This window comes from Gopherus evgoodei, chromosome 24 (genome assembly GCF_007399415.2).
Source record: "Gopherus evgoodei ecotype Sinaloan lineage chromosome 24, rGopEvg1_v1.p, whole genome shotgun sequence".
NCBI lineage: Eukaryota > Metazoa > Chordata > Testudines > Testudinidae > Gopherus > Gopherus evgoodei.
The window spans coordinates 6,986,797-6,993,259 of record NC_044345.1 but is presented as its reverse complement, the minus strand read 5'-3'; positions in this window follow the sequence as shown (position 1 = coordinate 6,993,259).

The following is a 6,463-nucleotide window of genomic DNA, read 5'->3' as shown; positions in this document are numbered from 1 at the left end:
GGGCTGACTACCCTTCCTCCGGAAGCCTACTTCCTCTGCTGTGTCTAGTGGAGTTGGTTGAAACACTTCCTACTCTGTGTTTTTTGTCAAAATACACAGTTCCATCAAAGCTGAGACATTTTGCAGAGACATCTGTTTTGATGACATTTTCGATGTGAAGATTCCTGAACTCTACGCTCACTGAGAGAGACCCAATTCGAAAACCTAAGCATTTGGTTACCAACAGACATTTGGACACAATACCATCTTGTAAAAATATTTGGTTTTGGTCCATTGTGAAATGAAAACATATATTGAAACCTCAAAAGTTTGTCACACAATGGAATTGTTGTTCTCTGACTAGCTCTGGTCTCTCAGGCTAAATCATCCTTCCCACAGAGACAGATCAAGCCACCTCAGGTATGCCAGTTCGTTCAGCCATAATTACATGAGAGACAGGAAGAGGAATGAGAGAAGGAACATCAGGTTGCTGCAGAGCTCTGTGTGACCCAATCCATTCTCCTCCTGGTTTCTTTCTTAAATCTCACTCAACCCTGGGGGAAGCTAGAATTCACTCACTTAATGGCAGACAGGCCTTTTCATTGGGATAGGACCAGATCATTTAGACTGGACTATTTATATCCTTTGCTCATAGAATTAAGGAGCAACCTATAGCCACAGAAAGGTTATCCGAGTGCATCTCCAACTGTATAAGGATGTGTCATGAGTTAGCCAGGGTAGCTCCACGCTAGAGCTCAGGCAGCTTCTGCGGCCTGTTTGAGGAATATTGCTGCATCTGAAATGCATAGGAGCTCGAGTCACACCTTTACAAGGCCTTGTTCCTTACTTGAGCCTTCCAGGTTGGATGCCAGTTTTGGTAGCTGGTCGTAGATAGGACACCACATACTCATCACCAAGCAATTAGCAGCTTGTTAGTCACCAAAAGTGGAATCCATTTGGACAACCACTCAAAGAAGAAAACACTTATCCTACAGCAGTGGTTTTCAACCTTTTTTCATTTGCAGACCCCTAAACATTTTCAAATGGAAGTGTGGACCCCTTTGGAAATCTTAAATGCAGTCTATGCACCCCCAGAGGTTTGTGGACCACAAGTTGAAAACCATTGCCCTACAATGACTGTAATTATTCGAGATGGATTCTATAGCCTGCCTCTATTCCCCCTACTACAGCATCCTGCTCCTTCCAGATTCTATACTGGAGAAGGAATTGATGGACAGTGGGGTTCTTTATGCCCTCAGGTTGGGGCACAAAGGGACACAAGGTACAGGTGTGGCCCCCAGACACTGGATTTCTTTGGCGAGCAATCTGGACCAGCTGGGGGATTTGCACATCAAGAGAAGGATCTGTGTGGACAGCACATGTCAAAGAACCCCCATTACTGTAGGGTCAGTAACCCTTCTTTTTTCCTGTGATCTTGGGGCTGTTGCAGCTTCGCTAAGGTAGCAATGGTAGACAGGGCTTGGGAGCCACCCACTAGCCCTGTGTTGTCTGCCCCTGCTCAGGAAAGTGCTATCATAGACACATCCTGTGTGGGGTCATTCTAAAGCAAAGGCTTTTGACCAGGCAGTTGCCTCAAAGTCAAAAGTGGGGATTTGCCCCAGTTACAGCTAGTGAACTAGCTGCAGCAGTGCAAACCCATAATGTAGGCTGGCTGAGCCATGATCTCCTTTGATATTTATGTGCACTACAGCACTGTCTGAAGGCTCCAACTGAGATCAGGGCCCCACTTTGCAATACATAGAGACCGTCCCTGCCCTGAAGAATCTAAAAGAGACAAAAAAAAGAACAAAGAGGCAAAATGACTTGCCCAACCACAAGCAGGCCTGTGGTAGAGTCAGAAATAGAATGCAACTCTGGAGTCCTGAGCCACTTTACTAGCCACCAGATGACAAACTGCCTCCTGGTATGAAGCAGGAATGAGTTGTATCACTGCAAATTGTGGATGAAAACAGTTTTGCATGTCTACATCAGAGGTTTGCACGGCTGCAGTTACTGCAGTGGTTGGCCACTGATAGCTAAAATCCCCAGTTATCAAGGCTTAGCTTCCATTATCTGGCCTCTTCTGCTATCTATCAGAGAACATCTGGCACTGATAGAGCACTTTTCATTCATCCTGCTCCTACAGCATTGGACAAGAGTCATCACGGACCCCCTAAAATATGCCAGCTGTTTAAGAGCATGCCTCAGCACCATCCGAGAGTTTAGGGCAGGAAGTGAAGAATACTGCATTCAACCAAAACAGCAGGGCACACCTGTGCCACACAGCTGCGTCCAAGAAGCAAATCCTTACTACCAATAATAAATACAGACCAGAAGTGAGCAGACAGGGACAAACTAAACAAGATGATCTGTCAATCCACGGGATGCTGATTTGATGCTCTGCACCCTGTACTGGTTCTAGTCAGGGCTTTTGAAAGGGTCTCCCTCCAAACTGGTGGAGACGCAGGGGTGAAGGGAAGTTGGCAGCTTCCTATTGATTTTGCTCGTTCACAGAAGTGCTGTCCTGAACCCTACTGTGCTCCCCCATTAGGCCATCCTTGCAAACGAAGTGATTTGGGCCAAAGAAAGAGGGCCTGTGACTGCTTAATCTACTTTGATTTCACCGGTGATTAACTACCCCTTTGGTGAGTGAGAGATTTCTCCCTCCATTTGCAGAGGAATGTGAGCTATGTTAGATACAGATCTGAGGGCTTGTCTACATCAGAAAGTTGCAGCGCTGGTGAGGGAGTTACAGCGCTGCAACTTAGGAGGTGTACACATCTGCAGGGCACCACCAGCGCTGCAACTCCCTGTTTGCAGCGCTGGCCGTACTCCCGTTTTGTCTCGGGTGTAGAGGATCCGGTAATCAAACATAGACACTTACCAGTGCTTTTCTTGACCTCCGTGGAATAAGCAGGTATCCCAGCATACCTGAGGAAGCCTCTGGTAATCAAGCTGGTCTCCTTCCCCGGCTTGCTCTCGCGTTCCCCGAACAAGCAGGTCTCCTTCCCTGCGGTTTGCAGGGTGGTTCGGGGAACGCGAGAGCAAACCGCGGCGAAGCTGGTCTCCTTTCCCGGTTTGCTCTCTCGTTCCCCGAACCCCCGAGCAAGCAGGTCTCTTTCCCTGCGGTTTGCAGGGTGGCTCCGGGAACGCGAGAGCAAACCGCGGCGAAGCTGGTCTCCTTTCCCGGTTTGCTCTCGCGTTCCCCGAACCCCCTTTGAAGCCGCCCAACAGCACTGCAGTGTGGCCACATCTAACACCACTTGCAGCGCTGGTTGCTGTAAGTGTGGCCACTCTGCAGCGCTGGCCCTATACAGCTGTACTAATACAGCTGTAACAACCAGCGCTGCAAAATTTTAGATGTAGACATGGCCTGAGACGTGCTGTTTTCTTCAGAACTCAGACATCCTATCATATCCTCCAGGCTCAAAGCTTAAGCACAAAGCCAATGCGTGTTATTGCATAGCAGCATTTTCCTAGCTTATGTATTTTCCTAGCTTAATCTTAACATCTGCTTAAGGGAGAAAAACAAAACGATTATTTCACTCATGTCAGATTGCACATGGCTGTGTAGCTGGAGGCAGTGTGGTCTAGCGGTCAAAAAGCAAGGCACTGGGCATTAGGATGCCTGGGTTCTACTCCTGCCTCTGCTGCTGATTTTTGTGCAAGTCTCTTCTCTCTGGGCTTGTTTTCCCATCCATAAAATGGAGACAATAATACATATTCACCCTTGTAAAGTGTGCTCAGACTATCAAATGGAAGTATTATTAGTGATGTCGTTCACAGCCCATTCCCTGGCCCCATGGCAGGCTTCTTCCAGTTGCAGGGTTCCCCTTTTCTCTCCTCCCTGTTGGCCCATGAATCCTCTTCACTTCAGACATCAACTTCACTTCCTTCAACCAGTTCCATTCCTGTGTTTAGTCTTCTTTTCCCTCTGGATTGGGACACCTCCCAGAACCTGTGTGCTGAGTCTCAGGACTCTTTTAGCTTGGGATTTACCTCAATGACAGACAGTGGTGAAAAGAACAGGAGTCCTTGTGGCACCTCAGAGACTAACAAACGTATTTGAGCATAAGCTTTCGTGGGCTAAAACCCACTTCATCAGATGCATGCAGTGGAAAATACAGTAGAAAGATAGATAGATAGATATATACACAGAGAACATGAAACAATGGGTGTTACCATAACGAGAGTGATCAGTTAAGATGAGCTATTACCAGCAGGAAAGAGAAGAAGAAAAAACAAAAACAAACAACCCTCCCCCCCACTTTTTGTAGTGGTAATCAAAATGGCCTATTTCCAGCAGTTGACGATCCATCAGGGCAAATCTCCTTGCCTAGATGCATTGGGGCATAAAATAAGCTGTGATTTGTAGCAGTGCAGTTTACTGTGGGGTTTCAAGATGGGATGAACTACATCAGTGTCGCTCCCAGCTTCCTTTGTCTACACCTGGGGTTTGCTCCAGTCCAGCTACACTTGGATTTAACTTCACTTTCTGTTCCCCTGTAAACATGTCCTAAGTGACTTGCCCAAGGTCAGAGCTTGAGCTTGTGCCCTGAACGCTGCACTAGTTTACACACATGGACCTCTCTCCTGCTTACTTGGTGCTTTTATAATGCCCAATGGGGAATGGCAGCTTGGGGGATGTGTAAGGCCTTTTAGGAACTTCTCCCACTGACATAGCAACCGCTGCGTGTTGGGAGTAGTTTAATTTTGTTGACGGAAGAACTCTTTCCCAGAGGTACAGCGGTGCCACAGCAAGGTCTCTCCTGTAGATGTAACCAAAGTAACAACCGTGGAGGTGTGAATGGCAACTTCCCATGCCCCCATCTCAAGTGTTAAGTTCAAAGCCCACTTCAAAGCCTTTCTGAATGCTCACAACCATGCAAAGAGAGGGGGAGAAACAATCATCTGGAGTAAATCCCCTCCCCACAGCCTGTTTTCATTTCACTTCCCCATTCCCCACCCCAGACAGAAAGGTGGATTTCTCACCATTGCTGTGGTGAGGAGCTAGTATAGACAGGACTGCGTATTACCTGTGTAACTCAAGGACAAGTAGGTCTCCATGATGTGGTGTTCATATCTGTGGGCTTCATTATGTGGTATACCCATGGGTGGCAGGTATAAAAGCCTTCCCTGGTGCAGCTGCCCCCTCCCCACCCAGGACTGTGGTGGCCCCACCCCTTCCCAGAGGCCCCCCACCCCGGCTTCCTGCTTCTGCTGCCACCTGCCTCCACCTCCTGCCCCCCAGGTCCCTGCTGCTCCTCAGGGGTGGGGGAGTGAGGAGAGACACAGAGTGGGGGTCTGGCAGGGGAGTCAGGTGGCTTGTCCAAGCACTGGAACTGCTGGCTCAGATGGGGAGTGGGGGCACAGGCTCTGCATGGCACGAGGGTGGGGGGCAACTCAGCCTGGTGTTCAGGCAGGAGGGAGTGGCTCAACGTAGTGTTCTGGCAAGTGACTCAACCCGGCACGGGGGTTAGCCTGAACCAGCACTTGGCGGGCTGGGGGGCACTCAGGGCTACTCCTGTTAGCAGGCGGCAGGTTTCAGGGGTCTGGCATACAGCGGTTGGGGCCTTGGGTGGAAAGGGCAGGGCTGGCAGGTTAGCCTCCTGCAAATTGGGGGTTCACCTGCCACCCATGGGTATATCCCACTGCCAAGTGACTGTAGCAGGCCAGGGAATAACATACGAGCATCAGAACAGCCACACTAGGCCAGGCCAATGGTCCATCCAGTTCAGTGTCCTTTCCTTGGACAGTGGCCAATGTCAGGAGCTTCAGAAGGAATGAACAGATGTGACAGATTTCCCCTTCACACCCCATTGTTGTCATCCACTCCCAGTTTCTGGCAGTCAGAGGCTAGGGACACCCAGACCATGGAGTTGCATCCCTGACCATCTTGGCTAATAGCCATTGATGGACCTATCCTCCAGGAACTTACCTAGTTCTTTTTTTGAACCCAGTTGTAGTTTTGGCCTTCACAACATCCCTGGTTGACTGTGTGTTGTGTGAAGAAGTACTTCCTTTTGTTAGTTTTAAACCTGCTGCCTATTAATTCCATTGGGTGACGCCTAGAGCTTGTGTTATGTGAAGGAGTAAATAACACTTCCTTATTCACTTTCCCCACACCAGTCATGATTTTATAGACCTCTATCATATCCGCCCTCCAGGGCCGGTGCAAGGATATTTTGCACCCCAGGTGAAACTTCTACCTTGCGCCCTTCCCCCCCCCATCGGTTCATTGAGGGGCAAATCCCAATGAGCCTTTATAGACCCCAGGGGCCAGCCTGCCCAGGGGCCAGCCGTGACCAGGAGCTGCTCCCCAGACCAGGTTCCCCCCTCCCTGCCCCCTTAACTCACCTGGAGAGTGCACAGCCCCCCCGTGAGCCCTCCCCACCCCACCCCACCCCAGCGGCCCCCACCCTGAGTCCACTCGGGCTTTGCCAGGCTTGGGCCGCTGCAGCAGCTCGACAGGGAGGAGCTGCCT